General features: G+C 33.7%; 1 long non-coding RNA gene across 1 annotated transcript; it reads left to right on the plus strand.

The window, feature by feature from the left end:
- The first annotated feature begins 221 nt into the window (after nt 1–221).
- LOC143072736 (uncharacterized) lies at nt 222–12,595 on the plus strand. Its single transcript, XR_012977289.1, has 3 exons — nt 222–3,242; nt 4,590–4,706; nt 12,433–12,595. It is a non-coding gene; the product is annotated as an uncharacterized LOC143072736 (long non-coding RNA).
- Nucleotides 12,596–16,107: the final 3,512 nt, after the last annotated feature.

The raw sequence follows: 16,107 nt of genomic DNA on the forward strand, positions 1-16,107 counted from the left end.
TACGAAATTACGGAACTGTGTACCCTGTTTTATCCTTATTGTTGGTGTTTCTTGCGCATGCGCACAAAGCACGGGGATAGTTACGGTTACTGACTCAGGAACCTTGTATATTATATACCTCGGTTTACAGACGTTTAATAAACTGGATCACTGTTGTGTTCACTTATCGATACACTACGATGGAATTACGGACCAGTTTAACATAAACATGGTAATGCTAAGTGATGTGCATAATGCAATTTATATTGAAATGTCAAGTAAAGATACATGTATGCCTGTTGTTGAAAATATAAATGTTGATATTGATGATTCCTCTGTTGTTACTAAATGTAAGTGGGAAAATGACAAATATCATGAATTTAATGATTGTATTGATGAAGCTGTTATTCACTCAATTGTTGTTAAACTTGAAGAAATAGATACTGATCTGATAGATAATATTGTTGTTAATTCAATAGTTGATGAATGTAATTCTTTAATTTTACAAGCTGCCTCAAAATGTGATTTGTTATTGGAAAAAAAGGTCATTAGAAAGGTTGATAATTTTTAAAAAAAAAGAAAGGTTAAGAAACCATGGTTCAATAGAGAATGTGCTGAAAAACGCAAATTGTATCATAGAGCAAAAAATTATAACTGGAGAGTTAAAACTGCTGAAAGCAAGACAAATTTAACAGTGTGTAGTAAAGAGTACAAAAAGGTTTTATGTAATCAATATAGATTGTATAATAAGAATTTCATTAAGAAGTTAAAAAATCTTAGACAAAATGATTGTAAATCATACTGGAACTTACTGAACAGAGCATGTAGCTCTCAGACTAAACAGAATATTGTCAATAAAGTGTCTCTTGATTGTTTTTATAATCATTTTAAGAAATTGAACTCTGCTCAAGATGAAAATGATGATACATTTGAAAATATTGATGTTGATAATATTACTAGTTTAAATACTGAAGTGAATAGAGCTATTTCAGAAAATGAGGTGAGACAGGCTATTAAAGGGTTGAAAAATAATAAAGCCTGTGGAAATGATTTGATTATTAATGAATTTTTGAAGCATTCTGCTGATAAAATGTTACCAGTTTTTATTGCTTTGTTTAATATTGTTTTTGAATCTGGTTGTATACCAGACTCATGGTCTGAAGGTATTATTGTACCAATATATAAATGTAAAGGAGACCCTGCAAATCCTGATAACTACAGGGGCATTACGGTTCTTAGCTGTTTTGGTAAATTATTCACATGTGTGCTGAATAATAGGCTTAATTGTTATTTAGATAATTTTAATGTTCTCTGCGAAGAGCAAGCAGGCTTTAGAAAGCATTATGGTACTACTGATCACATTTTTAATATGAACTGTCTGATTGATCTTTACTTGCGATGTAACAAACCTTTATTTTGTGCTTTTGTTGACTACCGGAAAGCCTTTGACTCGGTGGATAGATGTGCATTATGGCACAAGTTACTACAACAATGTATTGATGGTAAAATGTTTAAAGTTATTCACAGTATGTATAAAAATGCCAAATCTTGTGTACGATTAGGTTGTAACACCTCAAGTTTCTTTTTTAGCAATGTTGGCGTACGCCAAGGAGAAAATTTGTCTCCTGTACTATTTTCATTGTTTTTAAATGATCTAGTTGAATTTTTGTCACATTCTTATGAAGGTTTGTCAAATGTTTACAATGCTGCTCATATTTTTCTTGATAATGATGAAATTGCTGTATACTTTAGATTGTATCTATTACTTTATGCTGATGACACTGTAATTCTAGCAGAGTCTGAATCTGAATTGCAAGCTGCCTTGAATGCCATGTATTTGTATTGCAAATGTTGGAAATTAGAAGTAAATGTTGCTAAGACTAAGATAGTAATTTTTAGAAAACGTACTTTTGAACTGAATAATAACCTTGCTTTCACTTATGATGGTCAAAATATAGATATTGTTGATGATTTTACATATCTTGGAATAATTTTTGCTTCAAATGGTTCATTTTGTAAAAATAAAGAAAGATTAGTTTGTCAAGCTAGAAAGGCTATGTTTAGTATAATGAAAAAAAGTAGAAAACTAAATTTACCTATTGATATACAGCTTGAGATGTTTGATGTAATGGTTTTACCTATATTAATGTATGGTTGTGAGATTTGGGGTTCTACTAATAACAGTATACTAGAATCATTTTGTCTGCAATTTTATAAATATATACTAAGTCTGAAGAAATGTACACCAAATTGTATCATGTATGGTGAACTAGGAAGATTTCCTATTGATATTTTTATCAAAAGTAGAATGGTTGCATTCTGGAAAAGAATTATTTGTAATAAGCAAGATAAAATTGCTGCTACTTTGTACAAGTTATTATATAACATGCATATCAAGAATTTTTTCCATTCTAAATGGATTGTTTGTATTGAAAAAACCCTTAATAATTGTGGTCTCTCAGAGTACTGGCTGTCACAGAGTGTACCAAAAAATGTAGTCATATCAAATCTAGTCAAACAATGTCTCTGTGATCAGTTCAAACAAACATGGGTTACTACTGTTTATGATTCAGCTAAATGTTTAAATTATAGAATTTTCAAAACCATTCATAATTTTGAAAGATATATTGTTGATCTACCATATGATCTTCGAAAGGCATATTGTAATTTTAGATGTATGAACCATAAATTGCCAATAGAACAAGGTCGTTTTTGGGGTGTTGAACGTGATGATCGCATTTGTGATTTATGCAATTTATGTGAAATTGGTGATGAATTTCATTATCTATTTAAATGTACTTTTTTTTCAAATGAAAGAAAAAGGCTTTTGCCCTGTAATGTGTATAAAAAGCCAAATGCTATAAAATATTGTAAACTTTTTTGTTCTGATGACTACAATTTAATTGTCAAACTTGCCAAATTTTGTAAAATTGTTCTGTCTGTTATAAATTAGATTTGCCTTCCACTGCAAATTTCTTAAATCATGTACTTTATGTATACCATTGAATATGTAACCATGTCATTCTATGATCTCATTATTTTGTATATATGTTATTGTTTGTTATTATTGTTTATATTCACATACCCCTGATGGGGTCTTGAGAAATAAAAAGTTTCAAAGTTTCAAATAGATAGACAGCTGATAATCATAATTGATTAAGAAATAACCTGGAAGAAGAAATGAGTTAACTATTGATTATAACAGAGACGAGAATGCCATCGTGTTTGTTCTGCTAAAAAAAGCAGGAACATTGGAGTTTATGGTTAGATTTTAAATATTTATTGTCTCCAAACTGGGTAAATTTGATATAGTAACACCCCCCCCCTTTTTTTTTTTAAATAACTCGAGAACCACACATCGCGCTGGCTTAACAAAGTAACAATAAGAAATAATTATTGTTAGTTTCAAGAATAATTAATCGTCAAAACTTATCCCCTCCCCGACATCAAAGGAAGTTAAATGTATTATCCCAAAATTAGACCAAATTATTATGATATAAGGACGTCTTGACAGGCTATTATTTTATTTTGTTTTGTTGGTTTTTTTTTTTGCTTTGACGTCTTCCTCCTGTATGAAAAAAACATAATAGACCCCCCCCTTTTTCCCCATAATATAGCTTTTTAAGAAGTCATAATTATTTGGACTACCCCTGAATATATTTCAGACAGACTCTTCTCTAAAAAAATGTAAACATGATTTGAGAGAAATCTTTGGAATAGTTTTTAAATGATTTAATTATTATGTCATGTATATAATTAACATTAACATAGTTATAAACTGAGACTACTAGTATAACACATAGTGTTATAGTAGTCTCAGCTATAAACTTTCCATTGTATTGACCAATATGACTAACTCATATGCTCTTTCCCATAAATGTCACAATATCAATATATTACAGAGGCCCCTCATGGGGGGGTCCTAGTAATCACATAATCACCATTTTTTTGCCAATATAATCACATAATCATTAAATATTTGCTTATCTTTAGTAATCAAATAATCATAAACTAAAAATACAGTCCTAGGTAATCAAATAATCATGAAATATTTGGCTTAATAATCAAATAATCATTAAAAAAACGGCCAAGTAATCACATAATCAAAAACCCCATGAGGGCCCTCATTACAGTAAAACTGATAGTTTGATGACATTGTTTAAGACTATTGACCTCAGGTCAGCCTAAACTGATTTTAAAACTTTAATTTATTCATTAAAACAGTTCAAGACATGCACCTTCTGAAATGTGATTGCATCAAAATTAAACCTAAGGCATAACATACTTAGTGTGCAGGAAGTGCCACCAAATAAATACTGAGTTGTAAAATTAGATGATGATATTTGTGAAGTCAAAGATATTATAGCTAGTTATAACTGGTTTTAGATATAAACCTGAGTAAAAGGTTGATTTATATGTGCTCTTTCATGTTTAGATTATGATTTAAATTTAATCTTTTGAAGTTTTTTTTATAATATTAAGACATTAAAATCACAATTATTTATTTATACACAAAAAAATAATTTTTGTCCTTTTTTAGTTGAATGACTGTACACAAACATTATACACACATAATTTTGATAATTGTGTAATGTTTTTTTTTTCTATAGCCCCAGAATGTGACAAAAGACTTATTAATCCAGATTTACAAAAAATAGAAATAGTTCAGCTACCATAAGACTGCTATGACCATGATGACAAAAATTCTGCAGTTTCTAGAATTTGAGGTAGAGTATAGTTAGGAATAGTTTGATTATGCAGATGCTTAGTTTGCCATAAACAATTATGCCCTTGATACAAAAGCAGAGGAAACAAAAAAGTATGAAAATAGTTGAAAAAAGTAATCATTATTACCTAGTCATATATATACTGTATATAGAAAAAGAGACAAGCACTGGTTATGATTTGGTATTTTTAATAGCATTATCATTTGTCCATAACTTGGAATATATACTGGATTGAGCTTGATATTTATTTAATATCATTGACACATGGTTGCAAGAAATGAAAGATGGTAATTTAAACCTAGCAATTTTATTAAGATTTAAAAAAAAGCTTTTGATTTGGTAGAATATGACTTTCTTTGTTTAAAGCTCGACATGTATGGATTTAGTGAGACTACTGTTAGTTTTTTTAAGTCGTACCTGAATAACAAAAGGTATACATTTGTAATGTTAACTCTGAACAACAACATGTAAAATTTGGTGTTCCCCAATGTTCTATACCTTGTCCTCTATTGTTTGTGCTATTTATAAATGACCTTCCCTTATGCATTATAAATTGTGAAACAGACCTATATCGTTGTATATGCTGATGACACCACTATTCATAAATCAGGGGGAAACATCTAGAAAATATAAATGATAATGTTCAAGAAGATTTATACAGGGTTGAAGAGTGGTGTAAAATGAATAACATGTTCATAGATGCAAATGAAACAAAATGTTTGATTACTGGAACAAAGCAGAAACTATTCAGACTTTTCAACCAAACTTGATAATAAATTAAAGTATTACAAAATTCTTCAGGTGAAAAAATATTAGTTTCAAAATTGACAGCCCACTAAGTAACTGGAGAAATCAAATTGACCAAGGTTGTGCTAATATATCATCCAGAATATACCATCTTTCTTAAATACATTTTTTTTTTATATCTGCAAGAAAACATAATACAATGGGTGTTCTGCCCCTAATTGACTACTGTTGTATTATTTGGGATGAATGTAAAAATTGACGGATAACAAGAATTTTAAAAATCCAAAAAAGGGCAGCATGATAAATTCTAGATGCAGATCCGTTATCCCTCTTGGTATATAGGAGCATGTGCACTATATTCTATGTTAACCTCCGACAGTAGGTATAAACAAATACTGTTGATAGACGATATATAGGAGCACTATATTCCATGTTAACCACCGACGGTAGGTATAGACAAATACTGGTGATCGACAGTATATAGGAGCACTATATTCTATGTTAACCACTGACGGTAGGTATAGCCAAATACTGTTGATAGACGGTATATAGGAGCACTATATCTTATGTTAACCACCGACGGTAGGTATAGACAAATACTGGTGATAGACGGTATATAGGAGCACTATATTGTATGTTAACCACCGACGGTAGGTATAGACAAATACTGTTCATAGACGGTATATAGAAGCACTATATTGTATGTTAACTACCGACAGTAGTTATAGACAGATACTGTTGATAGACGGTATTTAGAAGCACTATATTGTATGTTAACTACCGACAGTAGGTATAGACAAATACTGTTGATAGACGGTATATTGGAGCACTATATTGTATGTTAACCACCGACGGTAGTTATAGACAAATACTGTTGATAGACGGTATATACATTGTAGGAGCACTATATTGTATGTTAACCACCGACGGTAGGTATAGACAAATACTGTTGATAGATGGTATATAGGAGCACTATATTGTATGTTAACTACCGACGGTAGGTATAGACAAATACTGTTGATAGACAGTATATAGGAGCACTATATTGTATGTTAACTACCGACAGTAAGTATAGACACATACTGTTGATACACGGTATATAGGAGCACTATATTGTATGTTAACTACCGACGGTAGGTATAGACAAATACTGTTGATAGACGGTATATGGGAGCACTATATTGTATGTTAACCACCGACGGTAGGTATAGACATATACTGTTGACAGATGGTATATAGGAGCACTATATTGTATGTTAACTACCGACGGTAGGTATAGACAAATACTGTTGATAGACGGTATTTAGAAGCACTATATTGTATGTTAACTACCGACAGTAGGTATAGACAAATACTGTTGATAGACGGTATATTGGAGCACTATATTGTATGTTAACCACCGACGGTAGTTATAGACAAATACTGTTGATAGACGGTATATACATTGTAGGAGCACTATATTGTATGTTAACCACCGATGGTAGGTATAGACAAATACTGTTGATAGACGGTATATAGAAGCACTATATTGTATGTTAACTACCGACAGTAGGTATAGACAAATACTGTTGATAGACGGTATATGGGAGCATTATATTGTATGTTAACCACCGACGGTAGGTATAGACATATACTGTTGATAGATGGTATATAGGAGCACTATATTGTATGTTAACTACCGACAGTAGGTATAGGCAAATACTGTTGATAGACGGTATAAGGGAGCATTATATTGTATGTTAACCACCGACAGTAGATATAGACATATACTGTTGATAGATGGTATATAGGAGCACTATATTGTATGTTAACTACCGACAGTAGGTATAGACAAATACTGTTGATAGACGGTATATGGGAGCACTATATTGTATGTTAACCACCGACGGTAGGTATAGACAAATACTGGTGATAGACGGTTTATAGGAGCACTATATTGTATGTTAACCACTGACGGTAGGTATAGACTAATACTGTTGATAGACGGTATGTAGGAGCACTATATCTTATGTTTACCACCGACGGTAGGTATAGACAAATACTGGTGATAGACGGTATATAGGAGCAACTACCGACAGTAGGTATAGACAGATACTGTTGATAGACGGTATCAAAGAGCACTATATTGTATGTTAACCAGCGACGGTAGGTATAGACAAATACTGTTGATAAACGGTATATAGGAGCACTATATTGTATGTTAACCACCGACGGTAGGTATAGACAAATACTGTTGATAGATGGTATATAGGAGCACTATATTGTATGTTAACTACAGACGGTAGGTATAGACAAATACTGTTGATAGACAGTATATAGGAGCACTATATTGTATGTTAACCACCGACAGTAGGTATAGACACCTACTGTTGATACACGGTATATAGGAGCACTATATTGTATGTTAACTACCGACGGTAGGTATAGACAAATACTGTTGATAGACGGTATACGTACATGGGAGCACTATATTGTATGTTAACCACCGACGGTAGGTATAGACATATACTGTTGATAGATGGTATATAGGACCACTATATTGTATGTTAACTACCGACAGTATGTATAGACAAATACTGTTGATAGACGGTTGATGGGATCACTATATTGTATGTTAACCACCGACGGTAGGTATAGACAAATACTGTTGATAGACGGTATATAGGAGCACTATATTGTATGTTACCCACCGACGGTAGGTATAGACAAATACTGTTGATAGACGGTATATAGAAGCACTATATTGTATGTTAACTACCGACAGTAGGTATAAACAAATACTGTTGATAGACGGTTTAGGGGAGCACTATATTGTATGTTTACCACCGACGGTAGGTATAGACATATACTGTTGATAGACGGTATATAGGAGCACTATATTGTATGTTAACCACTGACGGTAGGTATAGACAAATACTGTTGATAGACGGTATATAGGAGCAATATATTGTATGTTAACCACCGACGGTAGGTATAGACAAATACTGTTGATAGACGGTATATACATTGTAGGAGCACTATATTGTATGTTAACCACCGATGATAGGTATAGACAAATACTGTTGATAGACGGTATATAGAAGCACTATATTGTATGTTAACTACCGACAGTAGGTATAGGCAAATACTGTTGATAGACGGTATATGGGAGCATTATATTGTATGTTAACCACCGACAGTAGATATAGACATATACTGTTGATAGATGGTATATAGGAGCACTATATTGTATGTTAACTACCGACAGTAGGTATAGACAAATACTGTTGATAGACGGTATATGGGAGCACTATATTGTATGTTAACCACCGACGGTAGGTATTATAGACAAATACTGGTGATAGACGGTATATAGGAGCACTATATTGTATGTTAACCACTGACGGTAGGTATAGACTAATACTGTTGATAGACGGTATGTAGGAGCACTATATCTTATGTTTACCACCGACGGTAGGTATAGACAAATACTGGTGATAGACGGTATATAGGAGCAACTACCGACAGTAGGTATAGACAGATACTGTTGATAGACGGTATCAAAGAGCACTATATTGTATGTTAACCAGCGACGGTAGGTATAGACAAATACTGTTGATAAACGGTATATAGGAGCACTATATTGTATGTTAACTACCGACAGTAGGTATAGACGTATACTGTTGATAGACGGTATATAGGAGCACTATATTGTATGTTAACCACCGACGGTAGGTATAGACAAATACTGTTGATAGATGGTATATAGGAGCACTATATTGTATGTTAACTACAGACGGTAGGTATAGACAAATACTGTTGATACACGGTATATAGGAGCACTATATTGTATGTTAACTACCGACGGTAGGTATAGACAAATACTGTTGATAGACGGTATACGTACATGGGAGCACTATATTGTATGTTAACCACCGACGGTAGGTATAGACATATACTGTTGATAGATGGTATATAGGACCACTATATTGTATGTTAACTACCGACAGTATGTATAGACAAATACTGTTGATAGACGGTTGATGGGATCACTATATTGTATGTTAACCACCGACGGTAGGTATAGACAAATACTGTTGATAGACGGTATATAGGAGCACTATATTGTATGTTAACCACCGACGGTAGGTATAGACAAATACTGTTGATAGACGGTATATAGAAGCACTATATTGTATGTTAACTACCGACAGTAGGTATAGACAAATACTGTTGATAGACGGTTTAGGGGAGCACTATATTGTATGTTTACCACCGACGGTAGGTATAGACATATACTGTTGATAGACGGTATATAGGAGCACTATATTGTATGTTAACCACTGACGGTAGGTATAGACAAATACTGTTGATAGACGGTATATAGGAGCACTATATTGTATGTTAACTACCGACAGTAGGTATAGACAAATACTGTTGATAGACGGTATATTGGAGCACTATATTGTATGTTAACCACCGACGGTAGGTATAGACAAATACTGTTGATAGACGGTATATACATTGTAGGAGCACTATATTGTATGTTAACCACCGATGGTAGGTATAGACAAATACTGTTGATAGACGGTATATAGAAGCACTATATTGTATGTTAACTACCGACAGTAGGTATAGACAAATACTGTTGATAGACGGTATATGGGAGCATTATATTGTATGTTAACCACCGACGGTAGGTATAGACATATACTGTTGATAGATGGTATTTAGGAGCACTATATTGTATGTTAACTACCGACAGTAGGTATAGACAAATACTGTTGATAGACGGTATATAGGAGCACTATATTGTATGCAGCGATATTGTTGGCGTTTTTCAAAACTACCTCTACCCTTTTTTATTGGGAAAATATGCGTCATTTTCATCAAATTGGGAAATTTAAAACAAACCACAAATTTGACTGAAACTTCAATTTACAGACCCCCTTTCAAGAGTCAACCCCTGCTTTGAAATAAGACCCCTTTCTGTCAGTGATTTTACATAAATAGACCCTCAAATCTGCACATGTAGTCATTTTAGTCATACAAAATGTTTAAATGAGTGTTTTTCAGTTTGTATTCATGCACAATTACTACTGAGACTGCACTGTTTGGGAAAAAAGTTGTCTTTTTGGGAATAATTTTAAGCCATTTTTTTCAAATTGGGAATCTTCTCCAGGGGAAAAAGCCTTTATTCTCCACTAATTTAAGGCAAACAATATCACTGGTATGTTAACCACCGACAGTAGATATAGACATATACTGTTGATAGATGGTATATAGGAGCACTATATTGTATGTTAACTACCGACAGTAGGTATAGACAAATACTGTTGATATACGGTATATGGGAGCACTATATTGTATGTTAACCACCGACGGTAGGTATAGACAAATACTGGTGATAGACGGTATATAGGAGCACTATATTGTATGTTAACCACTGACGGTAGGTATAGACTAATACTGTTGATAGACGGTATGTAGGAGCACTATATCTTATGTTTACCACCGACGGTAGGTATAGACAAATACTGGTGATAGTCGGTATATAGGCACAACTACCGACAGTAGGTATAGACAGATACTGTTGATAGACGGTATCAAAGAGCACTATATTGTATGTTAACCAGCGACGGTAGGTATAGACAAATACTGTTGATAAACGGTATATAGGAGCACTATATTGTATGTTAACTACCGACAGTAGGTATAGACAAATACTGTTGATAGACGGTATATAGGAGCACTATATTGTATGTTAACCACCGACGGTAGGTATAGACAAATACTGTTGATAGATGGTATATAGAAGCACTATATTGTATGTTAACTACAGACGGTAGGTATAGACAAATACTGTTGATAGACAGTATATAGGAGCACTATATTGTATGTTAACCACCGGCAGTAGGTATAGACACATACTGTTGATACACGGTATATAGGAGCACTATATTGTATGTTAACTACCGACGGTAGGTATAGACAAATACTGTTGATAGACGGTATATGGGAGCACTATATTGTCTGTTAACCACCGACGGTAGGTATAGACATATACTGTTGATAGATGGTATATAGGAGCACTATATTGTATGTTAACTTCCGACAGTAGGTATAGACAAATACTGTTGATAGACGGTTTATGGGAGCACTATATTGTATGTTAACCACCGACGGTAGGTATAGAAAAATACTGTTGATGGACGGTATATAGGAGCACTATATTGTATGTTAACCACCGACGGTAGGTATAGACAAATACTGTTGATAGACGGTATATAGAAGCACTATATTGTATGTTAACTACCGACAGTAGGTATAAACAAATACTGTTGATAGACAGTATATAGGAGCACTATATTGTATGTTAACCACCGACAGTAGGTATAGACACATACTGTTGATACACGGTATATAGGAGCACTATATTGTATGTTAACTACCGACGGTAGGTATAGACAAATACTGTTGATAGACGGTATATGGGAGCACTATATTGTATGTTAACCACCGACGGTAGGTATAGACATATACTGTTGATAGATGGTATATAGGAGCACTATATTGTATGTTAACTTCCGACAGTAGGTATAGACAAATACTGTTGATAGACCGTTTATGGGAGCACTATATTGTATATTAACCACCGACGGTAGGTATAGACAAATACTGTTGATATACGGTATATAGGAGTATTGTATTTTATGTCAAACATCGACGATAGGTATGGACAAAATCCGACAAATACTGTATACAGACAGTGTATAGAAGTACTGTATTGTATGGTAAACACTGACGGTTGGTATGGACAATTTCTGTATCATGCATCAATTGTAAATAAAAGTATCATGTGAGTGACACAGGCTCATTGAAGCCTCTAGTTTTGATATTATTAATGTGGAGATCTGGTCTAATTTATCATTTTCTCTATTACATGCATGATAACTGCAACAATTGAATTGATATAAAAGTGATAATATTTCTGTTGTAGGTTATCAAGATTTAGTGTTTCCATACAAGTGACAAAGATTGAACAACAAAAACATCTCAAACTTTACAGGACAGAGTAGACTTTTTTCACTGTGCTTAGTTTTGTCTTTATGTCTAAATTATGATACCTTTAAAAAAACCAATAAAATATGGAATAAGATTTATTTCTATCTTATAAAGTGGAGTGAAGAAATAAGGGGTCATTCAAAACATAAGAATATATTGCTATCATATATGCAGATCAGCAGCCCATACATTTGCTATAGCACATAAATATGGGACCAATAATTTCAAGTTGCCTTTTAAAAAAGACCTTATTAATGTTATGCGAGATACCACCAAAGACCACTAGGTGTTGATCAAATGATATTGTAAATAAGAGGGTTGTCAAAAATATTTCCAACAGCTGTTTGATATACACTACCTTAATCAAACCACAATGGTAAAAAACAGTTTTGGTCAGTCTTAAAAGAAGCAAATATAATTTAGAAAAAGTGCAAGCTGTTGATAAAAACTACAAATAACTGCCAGTCCTAAATGTGGGTGGAGATTACCATTTAGCACAAATGAGTTTCTGGACTAAAGAAAGTAATTTCGGCACAAACCGATTATACCCTTTCAAAAACTATGTGTAGTCCCTTTTATAAAAGTTGCAGATTATCTTTCTATCTAGAGTATCTATGGCAACTAACTGCTGCTCCTAGTGACGTTAGTCTTTGGTTTATGAAAAGATTGGATATATTGTCACAATTCTTTTCTAAGGTACCGGTCTGATAAACAGGAAGTAGCCAGATTAGCTACTAAATATATGCACACTGAAATAAAGTCCCTTAAAATTCCCATGGCTGTGTACATGTTCAGATACGAACTATGAAAATTTTGTATAAATCTTTAGAGAAGTAAAATCAAGTATGTATGTCTTTAGTTTTGTCAAATTGCTGTCTTGTTTTGTCCTGTTATTAGGTAACAGTACTGTTACAATACTGTAAAAATACGGAGATGTGGTATGATTGCCAATGAGACGCCTACATGTATCCACTCAAGTTCAAATAAAGTTGACGTAAGCAGTTATATGCAACCATACAGCCTTCAACAATGAGAAAAATCATATCAAATAGACCCTTGTAAATAGGTGTTGACCAAATGATATTGTAAATAAGAGGGTTGTATATTTCATGACGGTATAATACTAAACCCCTAACAGGAGGGATTGTGCCTGATATTCATATGATGAAGACATAATCTTTCAATCAGTTTAATTAAGGTCTGGTTCTGGCATGTCAATAACTGCTAGTAGTCTGTTGTTATTTATGTATTATTGTCCTTTTGTTTATTTTCTTTTGTTTCATATTCTGACATCGGACTCAGACTTCTCTTAAACTGAGTTTTACTATGCGTATTGTTTCGCGTTTGTTTTTTCTACATTGGCTACAGGTATAGGGGAGGGTTGAGATCTCAAAAACATGTTTAATCCCGCCGCAATTTTGCGCCTGTCCCAAGTTAGGAGCCTCTGACCTTTGTTAGTCTTGTATGATTTATAATTTTAGTTTCTTGTGTATAATTCGGAGCTTAGTATGACGTCCATTATCACTGAACTAGTATACACATTTGTTTAGGGGCCAGCTGACGGACACCTCCGTGTGCGGGAGTTTCTCGCTACATTGAAGATCTATCGGTGGCCTTCGGCTGTTGTCTGCTCTATGGTCGGTTTGTTGTCTCCTTGACACATTCCCCATTTACATACTCAATTTTATAGTATGATTTACATCTGCAATAATCACGAAACAATCAGAGACAAGTTTGGATCTAAATCTGTATGTCCCACATAATCAAATTGACCGAAGAGAGAGGCGAAAGATACTAAAGGCTTATTCAAACACATATGTCAATAATAAATTGACAAAACCACGGCAAAAAAAAAGAGAAAGATTAAAAAACAAACAACAGAATGCAAAACACAACAAAGAACATCACAGACTGAACAAAACGAACCTCGCCAAAAAACTGGTGTGACCAAATGACTAATTTATCTCAGCCTTACATTATTTAGCAGAGCCTTTATTATACCAAACCAAACAAAGTTCTTTATGGTACAATGTTTTTGATCCATCGGTCTGTCAGTCCTGTTCTCGTTATTGCAACTCCTCTGAAACCACATAACAGAGTTTTATAAATCTTTGTAGATAATGAGGAAATTATGAAATTTTCAATTCATTGATTTTCTATATACTCCTACAACAGTTTGTCATAAAATCTGTCTAAAGACCACAACAGAGTTTCATGAATTTTTTAGATAGTTAGGACATGCTATGTAAATGTGCATATTGGCAGAAAATCATGATTAATTTTTTTATGCCCCACCTACGATAGTAAATGGGCATTAGTTTTCCGGTCTATGCGTCTGCTCCTTCGTCCGTTTTCTTGCTTCAGGTTAAATGTTTTGGTCAAGGTAGTTTTTGTTGAAGGTCAGGTCCAATAAACTTGAAACTTAGTACATATGTTTCCAATAATATGTTTTTTCTAAGCTTAATGCCAAAGAAGGTTTTTTCCCCTATTTCACGGTCCACTGAACAAAAAAAATGATAGGGCAAGTGGGGAACGGTGTACGATGGACACATTCTTGTTTTTGTCGAGCCTGCGACTTTTGTCGCAGAAAGCTCGACATAGAAATGGTGATCCGGCGGCGACGGCGACAGCGTTAGTTCACTTCTTAAAAGCTTGATATTTTAGACGGCGAACGACCTGGATGCTCCATACTTTAAATACAGATGCCTTAAGTTTGGAAGTTTCCGTCTGTCACATGTCCATTGTCCTTGAACTCATTTTCATGGTTTAGTGACTACTTGAAAAAAAGTTAAGAGTTTTTGTAATTTCTCTCATATTATGGGTAACTATGTTTAGTATTTGCGTACCTTGGTCAGCATGCCCATCAGACAGTTTTCACTTGACCTCGCCATCATTTTATGGATCAGTGAAAAGGGTTAAGTTTTTGGTGGTCAAGTCTATATCTCAGAAACTGTATGAAATATGTCTTGTATATTTGGTGTATGGAAGGATTGTAAGGTGTACATGTCCAACTGGTAGGTGTCATCTGATCTTGACCTCATTTCCTTGGTTCAATGGTCAAAGTTAAGCTTTTGAGTTTTGTTCGTTTTTTCTAATACTATATGCAATAGGTCAACTTTATTTGGTGTCTGGAAATATCTTATGATGTCAGTCTCGCAAGTCTCATTTGACCTTGACCTCATTTTCGAGGTTCATTGTTCAGTGTTTAGTTTTTGTGCCAAGTGTCATCTGACCTTGACCTGATTTGTATTGAATGATTGTAAGGTGTAAATGTATTCCTCATTTTGGTCATATGACCTTGATCTCATTTTCTTTGGTCATGTTATTAATAAGTTGATGTGATAATTGTAGTAAACCTTTATATTTAGGTCTATCAACATAAATAAGGCGAGAAATTTCAACGTGTGTACTCTTGTTAGGAATTAGGAACTATGCCTTCTGAACTTAGAATTTTGGCCTAAATGTACTTCTCTTCTGAAATTACACAACAGAATTTCATGCGTGTTTGAACTAAATAATCTGTTGAAATTTTGTTTGCTTAGTGACAATGTCGAGCTGTGAAGTATGTGAGCGTGCTCACAAAGGTTCTTTGATTACACACAGTCAATGC

Source organism: Mytilus galloprovincialis, chromosome 4 (genome assembly GCF_965363235.1).
Source record: "Mytilus galloprovincialis chromosome 4, xbMytGall1.hap1.1, whole genome shotgun sequence".
Classification (NCBI taxonomy): Eukaryota; Metazoa; Mollusca; class Bivalvia; order Mytilida; family Mytilidae; genus Mytilus; species Mytilus galloprovincialis.